This window comes from Macaca thibetana, chromosome 1 (genome assembly GCF_024542745.1).
Source record: "Macaca thibetana thibetana isolate TM-01 chromosome 1, ASM2454274v1, whole genome shotgun sequence".
NCBI classification, from domain to species: domain Eukaryota; kingdom Metazoa; phylum Chordata; class Mammalia; order Primates; family Cercopithecidae; genus Macaca; species Macaca thibetana.
Window position 1 is genome coordinate 217,629,967 of NC_065578.1, and position 19,979 is coordinate 217,649,945.

The window sequence follows — 19,979 nt, forward strand, 5'->3', positions numbered from 1 at the left end:
CATCATGTTGGCCAGGCTGGTCTCAAACTCCTGAGTTCAGGTGATCCTCCCGCCTTGGCCTCCCAAAGTGCTGGGATTACAGGTATGCACCGCTGCACACCTACATTTGTTTCTTAACAGTGGATCTATTCCAGGAGAGTGGAGTCTCAACAATTACTAATTATTCGTTATAATATATCTGCCTTTCTTCTTCACACTTTCATCTGGTAAGCACCTGATAAATTGAAATAAGGTTTTCTCTGATCACCAGTCAATGAATCTCTGCTACTTTTAGAATTAGAAATACCTAAAATATTACAATACTTTCTAAGGTCATGAAAATCTGTTAGGTATTAATGAGAGTGTGGGTTACATGAATATGCATTTATCTATACTCAAATATAAAATTATATCCTTAAATATACACATTTTATCATTTATACAATATACCTCAAAGTTCAGAAAGTATTAGGGGGAAAAACTAAGTATAGCTCAGGAGTAACTGCGCCCGTGCCCTCTGCAGACAGCACACTGGCGATACAGACAAACATTAATCCATGTATAAAATCATATTTGAGTACAAAATATTGTGTCATCATATTTTGTAACATGGTAAATATCCCTTTATATTGCACCAAAAATTAGAGTTAGGCTTCAAGATTTTTACATACCTTATTATAATAAACTTAGTATTATCCAACTGATAGGAGATAAAACAAAAAGCACCCCGGGAGAAGTTTACCATTCACGTAAAATAAATGCTTTGGTTTTTGAGATCTAGAGTAATAATTATCTGCTTATTAAACAAAAAGGTTATCTTTTCCTATAACCTTTACAGTATAGAAGTACTCCAGACTTGAAAATCCCTCTACCAGCTGAGGATTAGAACACTTTAAATATTCAAATCTAACTACTTAAGTTTGAACTACACTTTCCATCGCAGATCTGGAAGCAGTCTATGAACTATCAAGGAAGACGGGTATTCACAGGGTGGTCATTCACTTAATTTGTGGAAACAGAATCTCTTCTAATCTCTTACGATTTTGCTGAATGACATTTGCTAGGGGAAAGTTTCAAACATTTATTGGAGATACTCCAGGAAAATAGAGGGCAATTTACCAGTATGTGTGATTGTCAAGTGGGAGAATATGTCAATCACCTAATTACCATTATTCATTAAGGAGGGCTTTCAAATACATTGTAAATGACATGTGCGTAAAGTAGCCATGAATTTCAAGTATATTATACTGTGCACAACAGAGAATAAAAACTTTTTTCAAAATACGTAATTTACTTAAAGGAGTTTCCTTTTGAAACGCAATTTGTACTGACCCAAGTTACCACATCTTCCATGGTCCTTTGAGAAGAGATATTTATTCAAAAGCAGCACGATAATGGAAACCAAGTGTTTTACTCTAAGCTAATGTTACACAAAATCACTAAGATAATTTTTATTTCGTTCCAGCACTCTACTTTCCTTTCCACTGAGTCCTCCAGGCCTCAACCCAAACCCCCTCACCAGTAACCATAAAACAATAATTCTTTTTTATGTGATACTTAGTCTCAGAAACAAACTATGGAGTCCCAAAATCAGAGGTCAGCTGACAAAATTAGCCTTCCTCAACTACGCCCATAAGTACCAGTGGATCCAGGCCATTCCCACATCCATTCACCACTGTCCAGTTCTTAAGGACTATAGTTGGCTCTTCAGCGCCCTTGGCAGAAACGGATAAACATTAAAACGCAAAACAATATTTCGAACTGAACTGATACTGTAACAAAAAAGTAACATTTGATGCTTGAAAACATTGGAAAACACATGGTCTGACCCTCAGCAACAGGAAAACATATTCAAAGCAATGAGATTAGTGCTGATATAGGCTTTTGTTTGTTTGTTTTGAGACAAGGTCTTGCTGTCACCCAGACTGGAACGTAGTGGCACAAGACCACAGCTCACTGCGGCCTTGACCTCCCGGGCTCAGGCAAGTCTCCTACCACAGCCTCCTGAGCAGCTGGGCCTACAGGTGCGTGCCACCATGCCTGGCAAATTACTGTATTTTTTGCAGAGACAGGCTTTTGCCATGTTGTCCAGGCTGGTCTGAAACTCCTGAGCTCAAGCAACCTGCTCACCTTGGCCTCCCAAAGTGTTTGGATTACAGATGTGAGCCACCAACCACACCAGCCTGTATTGGCCTTTTGTTAATGGCACTGGTAATATTGGCTCTTCCCCTCAGAGGGTGAGGTTAGCCACTCCTGAGCTAAAAGAATGCATACATAACATACAAACATAATGTATGAATCCCCAAACTATAGACTTTAACCCAAATTGGTGAAATATAAAGCAAAAGGAAAAGAAACTTTAAATTTTTTTTTAGGCCTGCTATTTGGATATTACAGGAACCACTGTGATTTATATTTGGCCTTGAGGGTATAAAGATCTATGATTTTATTCACGACTTGGTTAAATCTTTTCAAAACACAAGAGTCATCTATTCATAATATTAAGAAATGAGGTGATGAAAACCTTAATACACTCTGCTAATACACTGTTCTCTTCCGTGGAAACATGTAGGCGGATGTTAGGGACAATCTCGCGATTATGAGCAAATTTACAACTTCAATGCTGTCTTCTTAAATTACATGCCATCAATTACAATCCAAACATCATTTAAGAATTTGTAAGTTTAAAAGGAGAACAAAACCGGCCGGGCGCAGTGGCTCACGCCTGTAATCCCAGCACTTTGGGAGGCCGAGGCAGGCGCATCACGAGGTCAGGAGATCAAGACCATCCTGGCTAACATGGCAAAACCCCGTTTCTACTAAAAATACAAAAAATTAGCCGGGCGTGGTGGCATGTGCCTGTAGTCCCAGCTACTCAGGAGGCTGAGGCTGGAGAATGGCATGAACCTGGGAGGTGGAGCTTGCAGTGAGCTGAGATCGCGCCACTGCACTCCAGCCTGGGGGACAGAGTGAGATTCCGTGTCGAAGGAAAAAAAAAAAAAAAAAAAAGGAGAACAAAACAAAACCCCCAACAACTCATTATTATTTAAGCCAGAGTTGCACAGAGTTACCCTTTCAATTGTCTGAATAAATTCTAGACATGGCAGAGTCTACTGAATAAATAAAAACTATTGATAATCCCACTCCACTCTACAGAAAAACAAAAAAGCACAAACATGAAATCAAGAGACCACACCGAAGTAACATCATGGAGAAGAATAAACATTTTCAGGACAGAAAATGTTGAAGAAGAGCAAAGAAGAACAAAGGTAGGTACATTGAATGAACAAGGAATGAGCATGGAACCGTTGAAACGTGGGGTCTAAAAAGGCTGTGGGCTGCTTTCTAAGTAAAGCCTAGTCCAAAAATGTACGTCTTGTGACCAGATCAATTTCCATTCCTTCTAGAAAGATGGAAGAGATAAGCAAAATACGTAGAGCTACGAGGACAGAGTGGTTAATGATTAGTACACAGAAAAGTTGCTACTTCGAAGGATTTAGGTATTACGTAGAGCAATTAAAGAATTTCTCCAATGACATCAATCTCAACCAGACAGACGTTCTCAACATTTCGCCCAGCAACTCTCCCAGACCATCCTCACAGCAGGCTTAGGAAGGGGTACTCTCCTGCTTCCTGCTTTCAAAAAGGGTGCTGCCTCCATTTAGTGATGTTTATAAAAATGGCAGCGGTTTCCTATTTGAATGTTAATTATTGTTGTGACACACAAGGTAATTTAACTTGCTTCGGTAATTTATTCATCCTTCTAATTAGATGTAGTTATTGGAAAATCTTCCAGAGTGTAACAACAGTTCCAAAGGTGAAATGGCAGGAGGAGGGAGCTTTCCCATAGGATCGCAGCTGTAAACCTGGGCTGGGTGTTCCACTGCCAGTCACTTGAATGAACAATGCCAGGGATCAGAGATGGTCCTTCCGGAATCAAGCAGGTGGCACCCGTCACCTTCAAGAATTGGACAATTCAAGAGGAAGGTAAAGTCCCAAAAGATGGTTGGAGCTACTCTGAAAAGAAGATGAAAGACTGAACTTGAATGAACCGAGGAACAATACCACACAACACCATTGTAAATCTCCTAGACCGGGAGTCATTTACATACAGTTAAGAAATGCTGTAGACAGAGTATAAGCCAAAAATACCACTGAAGTGGGAGAGGCTCCACTGCAGTTACTTGCTTTGTGGAAGTATTTTCGCGCTTGCCACATCATACCTGCCCAATCAGTATTTACAGAAATAAGCAAATGAATGAATGGACAAGTGCATGCATGGCTACAGAATATTAATAGGCAGATCCACTCCATCTCTCTCATTACAGCCTCCTCAGCAAGCAGACCTTTTTTTCTTAATTTGAAGATCCCAAAAGTGAGCGAGTTCCAATAAACAGAAATTTCTTTGTCTTTAATAAAACTGAGCTGCCACTGCTGCTTCTGTGAGGTCTAAGTGCCGGCCTGTAACCATGTTCTACTGCTAGCCAGAAGGCAAAGACTGAATCATATCTGTAACCAAAAAAAAACCCATTAGACTCCAATCAATGCAGAGCTGGTGGCTGATGACTGCAGGATCCCTGTGAGGAGCACGGATTGATACTGCCAAATGGATACATTAACTGAAACTACTCAGGCCTTAGGGGAATGGCCAGAGGCCCCTGTAGGGAACAGTTCAAGTCAACCTTTTCCTGCTTCCATTGTAGGATGGAGGATTCAAGGGCTTAGACTATATAAACCAGTTCAAGGCCATGCAGGAACCTATGCAGAAATACTCAAACCTCTATTCCCAAGAGGAAGAGGAGGAGGAGAAGCAGCCCGCAGAACAAGTAGAAGAAACAGCTTGAGAGGTCAAGTGAACGAAAGCCACAAGGCACTAGGCTCCAGTCCTTCCACTCCAGAGTGATATGAACCTTCGCAAAAGGCCTTTCACTTGCCCTCCAAGAAACTGTCTTTCCTTCTGTTGTCCTCTTCACTGTAATGCACAAAATAACTTATTTTGGTGATGAGGGGTCTTGATCTCTTGACAAATCCACTGAAAAAATGGGGGTTGTATGTATGCGTGTCCTACATATAAATCTGTCAGCAAATGTTGCCACCACTGAATTCTATATTCTCAGATTGCCCTCAATTTTGCCACTCGGAAGTAACGTGCTGAATAATCTCAGCAACCAAAAATCATCATCCAGGAATGTTTCTTATGAGACAGCTGATTTATTCTGATTCATCAGATCTCTTTTAGTAGCTTTAATACCCCTTTGGGAAATGCAATAGAAAGAAAAACATCTTTTAAAAGTGCTGGAGTGAGGCCACTTCTCCTAGAAGATGGTCAGATACGCATCTCTCAAAACACATCTTAACCCTGAGAATATGAGGGGTTATACTACCTTTCATTCCTGATAAATTCTGGTTTCCATGTTGGCATTGAGCTCCGTGCTTTCCATGTGTGGAGAGTGGAGGTTTGGACCCTCCCATCCACAGTCTCTTTCTAAGTGAAGGGAAATATTAGTTTTTGCTGTTCCTTGTTATTCCAAAAGCTCTGGTCTGGGGCCCATGTTCACACTGGCCCTCCGTCTGGTCAGATGCAATGTTCTTCAAAGGTGGGGACCTACTTGGTATCAGAGTAGCAGCCAAAAGAGGAAAAGGCGTGAATTAAGTACTCAGTTAAAAGGAAACATGAGGCCAAGCATGGTGGCTCATGCCAATAACCCCAGTACTTTGGGAGGTCAAGGCGGGAGGATCACTTGAGCCAAAGAGTTCAAGACCAGCCTGGGCAACATAGCAAGATCCCATCTCCAAAAAAAAAAAAAAATTAGCTGGGTGTGGTGGTGCATGCCTGTAGTCCTAGGTAGTCTGGAGGCTTAGGTGGGAGGATCACTTGATCCCTGGAGGTTGAGGTTGCAGTGAGTCGTGATTGTGCCACTGCACCCAGCCTGGGTGACCCTGTCTGAAAAAAACAAAAAAGAAAAAACAAAGAAAACAGATTTCTAATATAGATATATTAGAAAATATGTATCTACATATAGTAGAAAAAATATATATGCACATATATTAGAAAACATATATACATATATGTATATTAGAAAACAATCTCTATATGTGTGTGTGTGTATATATATACGTACCCATACATACATGTATAAACTACTTATTCTATCTTATACCTTCCACTCGAGGTCATGAAGATTTGATTTTGGAGACTGATGCAAATGTTTGCCACCTGATTTTAAAACTCAGGACGGTTAGGCCAGGTGTGGTGGCTCATGCCTGTAATCCCAGCACTTTAGAGGCCGAGGCAGGTGGATCACGAGGTCAAGAGATCAAGACCATCCTGGCTAACATGGTGAAACCCCGTCTCTACTAAAAATACGAAAAAAAATTAGCCGGGCGAGGTGGCGGGCACCTGTAGTCCCAGCTACTCGAGAGGCTAAGGCAGGAGAATTGCTTGAACCTGGTAGGCAGAGCTTGCAGTGAGCCGAGATCGCGCCACCACACTCCAGCCTGGGCCACAGAGCGAGACTCCATCTCAAAAAAAAAAAAAAAAAAAAAAAAAAAAAAAACCCACAAAAACTCAGGCGGGCAGAAGAGAATGGGTAATCACTATAACTAGTTTCCAGCAAGAGATGCCTCGCTTTATAAACATTCCCCAGAACTGACATTAACAGAGAATGAGACGTAACGAGCCATAAAGAGATGTGATGTGTTTTAAAAGCAACAAAATATCAGGCAAGGAATATATTCTGCTATAATATGTACATCATATGGGTTCTATTTGTTTCCTAGAGATAAAGTGATCACTTAACTACGAAAATTACTATCATCCATCTCGCCACATGCATTCCCATCCTTGGGAAGCGGTAGGAACCACGGGCCTCCATGATGTCTAAACAAGTGCTCTTGTGAACAGAGGTTTCATTCCACTGAGAGAAATGGCTATGCAAAGCAGTGTCTCAAGAGAGCAAGGCAAATCAATGTCTCACCTAGAGTATATTTTAAAAATTTGTAATACAAATGATTGCACTGAGGGACAAAGGTTTTCCTGTACTCTCCCTCCATCCGACCTTCAAACAGATGCGCTAGTGTCAGCTCCAGTAGAAATAAGAGGTATCCTTGACATTATCCTCGGCTGTGATGTAAGGAATCTGTGTGCTTACAAAATTAACGCCAAGTATTTCAGGCTGTCAGCTGACATCCTCTCCACTCCCCAGAGCTGAGACTATTCAGTAATGGCAGTACATCTGACATCCTGTCTGACATCTACAGGACTCGAGAAATTCCAAGAAAATATTATAAATTCTATCATTTCATGATTCACACTTTGTGCAACTGAAGATCTCCTCTACACAAAAACACAGGACATGTCAGAACACCCCATAGGTATGTGATTTTTCTTAACTTGTATGGTTTCATTTATAAGAAAATTCAGTTACTGAATTATGAAACAGACACATGGGGTCTGCTTTGGGGATCTTGTCCTTAAGATGAGTTCAAGAGGATGAATGATGTCCATCTCTGAGACATATTAGTGCTTCTACAACCCGTGTGCCAAGCACCAGTGGGCTAACAGATCCTCCAGATACACAGACACAACTTAAAGCAGAGAAGCCAAGTAGAGAGATTTGAAAAATGAATTCTAACACCAGCATACTAGATTCCCAAATAAATTGTTTAACCACACTGTGCCTTCATTTCCCCAATGATGAGGTAGAGATAATTACCTTTGCTTATTTCACAAGGGGGGCATTTTTAATAATAAAAAGAATTATTTGAAATCTTCAAAGAAAGAGCACTATTTTAACCTACTTACATAAGAAACAGAAAGAGAAAATTGAGTTAACCATCTTATAGTCTGCCAAATTAATCTAATTTTTAAAAAGAGAGACTGAGTGAAAACTTATCGCTGTTGTTCTCATCACAACTGAAATCCAACACATTAAAGACAGAGTGAAAGAGATCAACTTTTAAAACTTTTAAAACTCCATTCCTGGTAGCCACAAACACTCTTATCAATTCCCCACCAAAAAACCCTCCTCACCGTCTCCCTTCCTTCCCCTTTCTCCTATTACCTCAGCCTTCACTCCACTTATTCTTCACATCTCTCGGCTTGTCTCTCACCTCTTCCTCCCTGATAATTATAACCTCACTCCCACTGTCACACATAGAACTGATCCAGAGGGGACTTGAGAATTATTCTGACCAATCTCCCACACAGTAAAAAGGGAGAACTGAAGACTGAAGTGATACCGTAATAGGCTCAGGGTCAGGTAGCCACTTACATGCAAAGCTGGGTTCTCACCTAGACATATGACTCCCAGTCCAGTGCTCTTTCCAGTACCCCACATGACAGTCTACCTGGGCCTGTTCACCAGCCTGAGTCAAGAAATACATTTATGAAACAGTTACATGCACTTTGTTGTTCTCCCACCATATAAAGCGTGTTGAGTCACAATTAGAAAAATAAAACTGATGACAGCAATCAGAGGAGAATCCTGTATCTGGAAGACACCTTAAAACTTTCACCTTCATTACCCATAATCCATCTTATCTAGGAAGTGAGACTCAAGAGGTCATTCCCACAATGCCTTTCCTCCCCAGACACTCATTCCAGGGTTCAACATCTCTTCCATTGGTCAAGCCTAAATCCTTCCTAATGATGATACTGAAGCAAAATCACAACACCAGGTTTTCCAGATCTGGCTGAGAAGACACTAAGTGAGCCCCTAAGTACAAATGAGCACATACTTAATACAGAGAAGACACAGTTAGCACATTGCTAAATTTCTCTACACCCTTATGTTTAGCAGATTAAATAATTGTAGCTCCTTTAACTTTATCTTCTAAATATATTTTTGGCTTTTATCTAAGGCCCCTTTAAATTGTCTATGTTGCTTTTTGAAAGCTAGAGTCCAGAACCAAGGACAGGTAGCTAAAGTGTTTCATATAAGAGAAACTCCATCAACAAAAGGATTGCAAAGTCTGTACAAGCCAACCCAGGGCAATCAATGACATCTGCATGTAAACGAGCCAGTTTTCCAGACAATACTTTTCAATTAGACTAACTTACAAACTTGAGGAATAAACAGTTTTCCAGACAATACTTTTCAATTAGACTAACTCACAAACTTGAGGAATAACTTGAGAAAACATCAACTGAGTCTTCAAAGCATTTTCAAGCACAAGCCCTAACACAGTTTACTGGATGCCATTTAATTGGGCAGCTCTAACCATGTAGCTAAATATAAGAAGGTTGGCATAAGAGATACAAAAACCCAACAATGTCCAAGCTAAATCCCTTAAACATTGTCAGAACGAGGCTAAGAAGAAGCAAGGTGAGAAATCGGGGAAAATGCAAATAGGAATTCCATTTCCTACAAGATGAAGAAAGATAATTAAATAAAAATCCTGACTAGCTAGGGGAGTATGTCCAGCAGCCAAAAAAAAAAAAAAAAAAGTAATTATTTCATGTGTGCTCCTGGTATAAAGTCTTGAAAATAATAAGGCTGCTAAATTGTATACATCAGGGAAGTGAAGTAGTAGCTCAAAAGATTATGAAAATTGAGATTTCCAAACTGAATTTGAAGAGGAAACAGGTAAAATGAGGTCAGGACATCACAGATGAGAAAGAAGCTTCTACTATGTGGCTGGCTGTTTTAAATTAATAACCTGGAACATTAGCAGGTTTAAAGTCCCATAAAAATGACATGGAGGGAGAAGTACATGCGGTAGAAACAGTGGTGTTTACACCTTCATCATAGAAAGGTATTATTAAAAGGATTTACAAGGTGCTAACGTGATACATATCAAAGTCAAAGCACTTTAATAAATGATGAGAAAAGGCATTAGGCATGGAAGTAAAGCCGAAGGACTTAAAATAACTCCACCTTTCCACGCACTAGATTATATTAAACCAAGTAAGCCACTCCAAGATCCACAAAAGATCAGGTTTTATTTTTCCCTAAGAGGCAGTATTCCCAAGAGCACCAAACCAGTAAAGGCGGTTAGGCAGAAAAACCAAGAGTTAAAAGAACATAAAACACTAGTCCTTTCTGGGATATTGCTACACATGCTGACAGAATCTAAATATATATATCATGACCCAAAGAGGTCCCAGGCTTAAAATCCAAAAAGAAAGAAAAGCAGGTATATTGCCCTTTTTTCCTACTGGGAAAACCTTGTAACCACTGAAAGATTAGAACAGATAAATAGTAATGGGTCAGTATAATTAGTATCTTCTAATTACAGAAGCACCCAGATTGGCACCAAACTCACCCACTCTTGGCTGTCTTCAACAACGACCAGGCCTCCTCTGGGGAGATTACCTCTTGCCATCCTCAATCTGTACCTCAGATATGTGGCTTCTTGCTTCTAACAGTATCACAGATTATGGACTAAATGTTTGTGTCCTCCCAAAATTCTTATGTTGCAGCCCTAACCCTCCGGATCTATTTGGAGAAGGGGCTTCTCAGACAGTAATTAAGGTTAAACGAGGCCATAAGGGTGGGGACCTGATACAACAGGATTAGTGTCCTGAGAGGTAGAGACCAGAGAGCTCACTGACTTGCTCCCTTCCTCCCTGTGTGCTTGCATGAGGAAGGGCCACGTGAGGACTCAGCAAGGAGGCACCATCTGCCGGCCGGGAAGAAAGTCCTCACCAGAAACCTAGTGGGCCAGAACCTTGTCTTAGGTTTCTAGTCTCGAGAACTGTGAGAAAATAAATTTCTGTTTTTTAAGCCACCCAGTCTCCCAGTCTGCAGTGTTTTCTTATGGTAGCCTGGGGTCACTCAGACATACTACCATATTAATGCTTACTAGTGACTACCCAAACAACAGGGATAAAAGTTTCAATTTGTTTCTTACATTTCCTAATGCAATGCTCTGTAAGGCTGGATGTTTTAGAAATGCTTTTTGAACTTAATAATGGTTTTAAAAAGTCACAGACTTCAATAACAGCCATCATTTTCTATAAGCACTAATGGTGTTATATGCCAAGAATTTTTAAAGGCAAATAAATTTTTCTTCTTATCTAAAAAGTTGCCTGGAGAATGCTCACCCTTCTTTTACTTACTACTGAAAACCGTCAATAGCAATGCAAGCAATATAATTCTTTTTTTTTTTTTTTTTTTTGGAGACAGAGTCTCGCCCTATCCCCCAGGCTGGAGTGCAGTGGCGCGATCTTGGCTCACTGCGATCTCCGCCTCTCGGGTTTAAGCGGTGCTCCTGCCTCATCTTCCTGAGTAGCTGGGATTACAGGCGCCTGTCACCAGGCCCAGCTAACTTTTGTACTTTCAGTAGAGACAGGGTTTTGCCACATTGGTAATTCCTTTTTAAGAATTACAAACACCAAAGTATCTTGTATAATAGTAATCTATGTGCACACGTGTGCTACATATACCAAAAAGAACTTATGCAATTTTTACATACATAAGATACTTTAGTTCCTTGATTTTATGCCATTTCACCTAAATATTAACAAACATAGGACCGTGGACCTTGGGCTTAGAGAATATTAAATTGTAGAATCATAGAATCATAAAACCATAGAATCACAGACTAGAGGTTTGTCTCGGTCAAACCTCACTATTTTTTATTTTATTATTATTATTTTTTTTTTCTGAGACAGAGTCTCACTCTGTCACCCAGGCTGGAGTGCAGTGGTGCGATCTCAGCTCACTGCAACCTCCGCCTCCCGGGTTCAAGTGATTCTCCTGCCTCAGCCTCCTGAGTAGCTAGGATTACAGGAGTGTGCTACCACGCCCAGCTTATTTTTGTAATTTTTTTTTAGTAGAGACGGGGTTTCACCATGTTGGCCAGGATGGTCTCAATCTCTTGAACTCATGATCCACCCACCTCGGCCTCCCAAAGTGCTGGGATTACCGGCATGAACCACTGCGCCCAGCCAAACCTCACTATTTTTTTTTAAATGAGGAAAACCAGAGCTCAGTACTTTGCTCAAAGTAACACAAATAATTCCCAGAATTCCCAGGATTGTGGGGTTTTTTTTACTGTATTGTTAAGAAATAATTTTCTGTAAAGTAAAATAATGATTCTCAAAATTAATAAACACATATGAAAGATTTAACTCACTAATTAGGGAACCAGTAAGATGCTAAGTCTGATTTTGAAAAGAATTCAAAGAAGAAACAAATAGATAAGCTTCAGAAATGCCAGCAAGATGTAAAATTTGCAAAACTAGTCAATACGCATAGGACCATAATCTATTGCATTCTCCAAACACAACTGGCATTGTACGGACCAGAACCAGGTGCTTTACGGTCTATTTTTTATAGCATGCACAATTCTAGTACAGCTCAGAGACAGTGAGAGGCAGAGCTAATGTGATGGTTGAGCTAGAGAGACAGAGTTTTTGTTTCGTGGTTTTTTTTTTTTTAAATCATTTCAAAGTCTCTCACAACCTGTCCTCACAGTCTCTTGCCACGTACAAGTACTCTGAAACTAGAGAACAGCATGGTGGGTGAGTTTAAAAAACAGAATTTAAAATTCTTAATTGCTAACTTTCTGAAAGCCTTCAGAAGAAGACCCAAGTTCATTTCATACCAGCCCCAAAACCAAGAGACAATGAAAACTCGGCCTGTGAGAGTCCAGCACCGTCCGTGTGGACAGCGCTTCTCCTCTCCAAACGACCCCTCTGAATACATACCATAATCCCAGCAGGGCAGGAGGTTCGCAACAGCGGCTCCTCAGCTGAGTGGTGGGAAAGGTCGTATGAAATTCCGGTCTTCTGCTTCCCAGTCTCACCCTCTCTCCACATCACAGGCATGGTTGCCTCACAGGAGAACGTTTCTAAAGCCCCTTAGAGTCATTATGCAAGAGGTCTCACGGAACTTCTCATTGTGACTGAAGAAACGTAAAATGAGGAAACACAGGAGAAGAAACGTCTGCTACACAAACATACAAAGTAGGTGTGACGCGCTAAATAGGTGGGTGATCGAGCTCAACTCCGACCCCAGTTCCACAGCTCCGGTCAAAAGATCTGCGTTGAAGAAAGGAGACACAAGGTGGCTCACGCCTGTCATCCCAGCACTTTGGGAGGCCGAGACGGGCGGATCACGAGGTCAGGAGATCGAGACCATCCTGGCTAACACGGTGAAACCCCGTCTCTACCAAAAATACAAAAAATTAGCCGGACATGGTGGCAGGCACCTGTAGTCCCAGCTACTCGGGAGATTGAAGCAGGAGAATGACATGAACATGGGAGGTGGAGCTTGCAGTGAGCTGAGATCGTGCCACTGCACTCCCGCCTGGGCGACAGAGCAAGACTCCATCTCGAACAAAAAAAAAAAAGGAGAAACAAATGGGAATGAAGAGTGGAAAAGGTATCAAATGAGGACTCAAAAGCACTCTGAGAAAACTGTGAGGTTCTTATGTACTGTGTTCAGGTAAAGAAACACAAGACATAGACATGAAGAGAACAGAACACAAGGAATAATTTTTAAAACTAATTTGGCACAAATTTTTTTCTTTTAAAATGCTCGAGAGGATCATTGCAGAAAACACAATGGTAAAGCAAAGTAGCTGAGGGATTTTTCAGTAGCTCCACTGTGAAAAAACAAGCACATCTTAAAACTACAAGCTTTGAAACTTTTACATTTCTTAATTAAAATATTTCCGGATTCAGTTCATTTCTAAGCAAGACTGAAGCCCTAAAGAGACCAGTAAATTTTTATTCATCATTTTTGAAACGAATGTGATTGACAAGTCATTGTTTGAATAGGAAACTATGAATTAAACAAACAAGCAAACAACCAGCCCCACAGTAATGGAACCCATTCCTTGGAGATAATGACGACGCGAAGTACAAGAAACCCATTTCGAAGCACTCGTTTCATGTGAGCACTTGTTGATGGAAATATTACTAGCAAGTCCCCCTGAGAACAGCTCTCTTCATTGTGGTCTCAGGAGCCTTGGTGGTTCACATTCCTCACATGCACTGAGGGCGGTCTTGATAAAAAGTATCTAGTAGACCTCTTGGTGTCAAGTTGTAAGGCTTGAACTTGTTTGGGGATTTTTAAGAATGTATAATAAATATTGATTTATTAATTTACAATAAAAAAACGAATGGGTGAAAGGACCGGACACTGAGCCTCTGACCTTCATGTTTTCTCCCTGCATAGGAAGTCAAACTATAATCAGAATATTGTTGTGTCTGGCACCACAGCAAGAGCAACAAGTTGCATAAACCGTGAAGCACAACAGACTATTCATTCATCCAGCACGTCCTGGCCTAGAGCTAGAAATACAGCAGTGAACGTGAGCAATCAGAATCCAGACTGGCCTCTGAAAAGAGGATCTCCTCGCCACAGGATCTGTGCAGTATGGTCCTAGTTCTAGCTTTCTCTGGCCTAAATAATGCCTCATGGAGCCCTGTGAATATTCACTTTACTGACTTTTAAAAAAAAATTCATATAACATAAAATTTTCACTTTAACCATTCTAAGTGTACACTTCAATGGCATTAAATTCAAAACGTTGTGTAACCACTACCACTATTTCCAAAAGATTTTTGTCATCCCAAACAGAAGCTTTGTAATAAGTTTGCTTTTTAGAAGTGCTACAAGTTACTAACATTTGTGGTTGACATTTTTTTTTTCAAATATCTATGTTAAGCGCTCGACGATAAGCCTGCCCATAATGTGTTTCTTTAAGAGGTCTGTGGCCAGGCGTGGTGGCTCATGCTTGTAATCCCAACACTTTGGGAGGCCGAGGTGGGTGGATGGCTTGAACTCAGGAGTTTGAGACCAGCCTGGGCAACATGCTGAGATCCCATCTCTACTAAAAACACAGAAAAGAGCCAGGCATGGTCGTGCACATTTGTGGTCCCAGCTACTCGGGAGGCTAGTGAGGAGGATCACTGGAGCCTGTGGGGCAAAAGCTGCAGTGAGCCAAGATTGCGCCACTGCACTCCAGCCTGGGTGACAGAGCGCGACCCTGTCTCAAGAAAAAAAAAAAAGGTCTGTATGCTTCTTTAGCCATTTATGTTAAAAATATGAAGTGTTTCACAAATTTGCATGTCACCCTTGTACAGGAGCCATACTAATCTTCTCTGTCTCATTCTAATTTTTTAGTATACGTGCTGCTGAAGCACGAACTGGCCATGGGGTTTCGATTTTATAACCCCATGTTTTCCAGAAGGCAAACTTCTAAGTTCTTAAAGAGAAAGGCACCTCACTGCCACGTCCTCGCTCCCACCCCACTATGGTGCGGTTTCCTCTACAATGCACACCATTTCACAACTCATACAAATACCTAAAGAGACGCTATCATCAGCTGTTTAGAGATAAGGAAGCTGAGACTCACAGAAATGACATTTCTCAAAGCTACTCGGGGAGCAAGGGAGCAACGCAAGCGTGGGTAACGGCTATTCCACATTGGAGCATGACTGACTGGATGAACGTATGTGTGTTTTTGCTATACAGCTAACATTAACTGGTTCTAAGACTGAATACTGTATTAAATTTGTTATTAAAATACATACTCCTGTAACAAGAAGGGACATGTAAGACAAAACAGGAAAGATGAAAAGCTTTTAAAGACACAGGAGAGGCTAAAGAAGTGATTTTTAATGGATATACTCTGGGAGAAATTCTCAACTATCTCCCTCTAAATGGGTGATATTAGTCACTTAGGTGGCTGCCTTTTTTTCTGAAAGCTGTCAGACATCTCCATGGGCAAAATAAAGAAAGAGACACTCTACAGTTTATTGATGTACGTATCATGGTAGCACTCTGTGGTTTTAAGACAAATTGAAACTCCATCATATGCTGCTTTTAAAGCCCAAATAACTAAAATAAAAACTTCCAAGCACAGCAAAGGCAAAATACTGTCAGTTGTATGTGCTTAGGAGACACATGCGTCTTTTTCAAGCACATGTTTAAGGGAACTGGCACAGTAACAAACAAGGGGAAATACGGAGCCCAGTTTTAAAGTCAGGATTCTGTTTTTGTGGAGTCTAATTTATTTCAAGAAATCCAAATTATTAAATTCACCTCCTACCTGAGGAAGGATCTCAAAGGAAAGGTAATACAGGCTAGTCATCCCTAAATGCCAAAGTCCAAAAGACTAGTATTTAAGACCCAAGTCTATCACTTACTAAGTGTCAGATCTTGGCCATGTTACATAATCGCTCTCAATCTGTTTCCTCAAAATAATACCGCTTAACAAAGGATTAAGTAAAATAGTGCATATAAAGCACCACACACAGACCGTAGCGTATACTGAGAGTTTTATTTCAGCATTAGAAAGCATAGGAGGCCAGGTGCAGTGGCTCACACCTGTAATCCCAACATTCTGGGAGCCCAAGGAGGGCGGACCACAAGGTGAGGAGTTCAAGACCAATCTGGCCAATATGGTGAAACCCCATCTCTATTAAGAATACAAAAATTAGCCAGGCATGGTGGCAGGCACCTGTAGTCCCAGCTACTCGGGAGGCTGAGGCAGGAGAATCACTTGAACCCGGTAGGTGGAGGTTGCAGTGGGCTGAGATAATACCACTGTACTCCAGCCTGGTGACAGAGTGAGACTCTGTCTCAAAAAAAAAAAAAGAAAGAAAGGAAGCATAGGAAGTGGGGGAGTCGCTGAAGCACACTGATTTAAATTACTACTCAATTAGACTAAATTTTTTAAAAATCATGATTTTCTTTGTCCCCCTCCCCAGCTCACACACAAAAAGCCAACACTACTAAATAAGAGAAGATAGTCGAGGTCAAGACTTTTAACTTGTTCTCCAGCTATTATTTTTCCCTCCCTATTTCTATTTTGGATTAAGGTATTTTAGGAGCCCCAAAATCAAAGTAGAACAGAAGAAAGAAAGCAAGAGAAAATAAGAAGCAGGAACTAGAAAAGCCAGTATCAGAAAAGCATACAGCATTTCCTCACTATACTAGCAAAGCTTACCACGCAATATTCAACAGGTAAATCCTGATGGCTGGCTGACACTGGGTTCAAGACACTAGTCCACACGCTCCACATACTGAATACCCGAAGGTAATTCAGAGAGAAACTGAGGGGGGAGATGGAGAAAACGAACCTCGCGGTTCATTCTGTGTGTCACTGTCTTACACGCAGGAGTTTCAATGCTTTGGTACCAACTAAAAACCAACTATCAGTTCTCCATGGAAGCAGCAAAATATAAAAACATCCTTGAAATCAGTACAGGGCCCTTCTGCTAGGGTCTGGTGATGTGGTTTTGAGATTCTTTGTCTTGGATCATTCCTCATTTGTTGGACCCACAAATAATGGTCCTGCCTAGAACCATCACCACAAGCTAGAGTGAAAAATGCCAGAAGACTAGGCTAGTGGGTAAAAAACTCAACATTTTTCCTCATGATTAACCTTGGGTGGCCTTAACAAGTTATGTAAGGGTTTGTTTCTACAGAAAGACACTGCATTTTTAGAACATCTCTAGGCACAAAAATTAGTCACATAACTGAAAGACAAGAAAATTTTAAGCATATATTATAAATAAATGCGAATATTAGGGGTGTGTATCCAAACATATGAATAGCTCTGAAAAGAATAAGACAAAAAGATCAAACATACTTGAAATCAGAGAGATGTCGTTTGGGAACTGAACTCTCGCCATGAACAGGAGAAAACCAGAAAGGTCTTCATGAGTTCTGCTATCTGTTCAACCATTCATTCATGATGTGCTGCTGGAAAAAATCACGAATGTCTTCAAGCCTCATTTTCCTTATCTGTATCTGCCCAAGATCTCACTGGGTTCTTGTAAGAATCAAATATGACAACACAGTCATTCCTGAAGTGCGACCGCAGACGAGCAGCATCAGAAAGCCGGGAACTTGTTCAAATGCAGTTGAGTCCCACCCAGCCTTAATAAATGAGTTATTCCGATGCACCCTGAAGTTTGAGAACCACCGCACAAAACAGATACAATCTGAAACATCTTAAAACACTGGAGTGTTGTTACTATGGAAAAAATTTAAAATAATACATTGAAGATTTTAAGAACTTTCACTTACAATTGGATACAGAAGAGGCTATGTGTGGCTTTTGTTATTGTTTTTGTTGTTGTTGAAACAAGGTGTCACTCTGTCACCCAGGCTGGAGTGCAGTGGTATTATTATAGCTCACTGTAGCCTTGAATTCCTGAGCTCAAACGATCCTCCTTCCTCAGCCTCCCAAGCAGGTGGAACCACAGGCATGTGCTATCATGCTCAGCTAATTTTTATTTTATTTATTTACTTTATTAATTTATAAGAAAAGAGGTTTAATTGAAGAAATTGGCAAAAAGAAAGGGGCTACAGAACTCACGCAACTTTGGAACCCAGCAGGGCAGCCATTAAATCTTACAGCTCCAAAATAACCTGGCTCATTTTTTATCTTTCTTTTGTAATGATGAAGTCTTGCTATGTTGCCCAGGCTGGTGTTGAACTCCTCGGCCTCCCAAAGTGCTGGAATTACAGGCATGAGCCTAACCTATGTGTGGCTTTTTTTAAAGCTAAGATTTGCAGTTAATATAAATGCTACAATAAAATAAAATCCAAAATTATGGTATCTCTCAATGTTAAAATGCACTATTATTTCCTTGTAACTTTAAAAGGATTGAGGGAAAATAAATAAAATTAGTAATGATGGTAATGATTACATATTCTTTAAAAGAGTAAATATGAGACTAAATGTATTTCAATCCAATTATTAATAAACAAAGAGTAAACTTGAGATTAGCTCTCTCCAGGGAAAAAGGAGAGCAATAAGTCCTCCTGGGATCTTCCCATCTTCTTGGCAAGAGTAATGCATTCATTGCTTTTAAAAAGGTAAAAGGTAAAGTCAAAAAATAATAATAAATGTAGTTACAAAAGATGCATTTCAATTGATAAACAAGGCTTTTAATGTAATGATTATAGGAAATCTTGGAGGAGTTCTAATAAGTAGAGCCAAATTAAGAACAAAATATGCTAAGAAAACAGAGAAGTCATATTAAGATTGTTTTTCATTCTATATTCTAGTTAAATCCAATAAAACAGGTTAAGACAAACAAAAGTATTCCTCATGAGAAATATCCTTAGGTCCCATTTATCGTCGTATCTCGTTTATTACATCCAGTTAAGAAAATACAGTACTACAGCCTCTGACACATTAGAGACAACCTGAGAGTCACACTGGTAGAAATATACACATCTGAAAACATTCTGGGGTGAAAGTAAGGAAGAAGACATTTGAAGAATAAATTAACATTTAAAACACAGTAATAGAAATAGAAATAGTTCAATGAAAAGACTTGTCCATAAAAAGCAAAATTACCAACTCTCTGGAGATTTAAATTAGACTGTACTGATGAATATATTCTTCAGAACATGTTTATTTGTATGATTTTTTTATGTACCCTTCAATAAAACTCTGGACTACGCAGGATACTAGACTAAGTACCTGTGGCAAAAGAGGCAGCCCCAGCCGTGGCCTTGTGGTTTGGCCTGATGTACAGAGACAGCAAGGCCCCTCACTCAGCCACCACTATCACACTGGCACCCCACGTTTCTCTCCAGGCTTCTTCCCCACAGTACAAATCCGATCCAAATTAGCTGCTAGTCATAATCAGCAGAAGGGACGGAGAGGCCTTAGCGTTACATTAGACACAGCCCTAGTGGTCTTCTCTTACTTCCTCAGAGACGGCCTCCACCAGCAGCACGTTTCCTGCAAATCTACAATCAGGTCTTCCGAGCTGCAATCGGCTACTACGGTACTCGCAGCTCTCCAGGTACTCACGCTTCTTTTCCTCCCTCTTTAATTCTAGGCCTTCTTTTCTTTCTTCCCTGACTTTGTGTCCCCTTTCAAACTTTCCCTTTTATTCAAACATACACCGAAATGGCAAAAGCAGCAAAACATCCTAAATCATGCTCACTTAAGCCACCGCTGGGGAACAAAATGGACACAAACTGATCATTATGTTCTCTCTCACGTGGGGGTGGCACACAATTAAGAGCGGTGTGCTGTTTTTATGTACCTCTCTATAACTGCAGCTCTAAAGG

The 19,979-nt window shown here is 40.5% G+C and overlaps 1 protein-coding gene and 1 non-coding gene across 7 annotated transcripts in view; both read right to left on the reverse strand.

The window, feature by feature from the left end:
• SMYD3 (SET and MYND domain containing 3) overlaps positions 1-19,979 on the reverse strand; it is a 758,748-nt gene that overhangs the window by 432,194 nt on the left and 306,575 nt on the right. The gene's annotated exons all lie outside the window — the stretch shown is intronic.
• On the reverse strand, positions 14,975-15,081 carry LOC126944610 (U6 spliceosomal RNA). Its single transcript, XR_007722131.1, has one exon. It is a non-coding gene; the product is annotated as a U6 spliceosomal RNA (small nuclear RNA).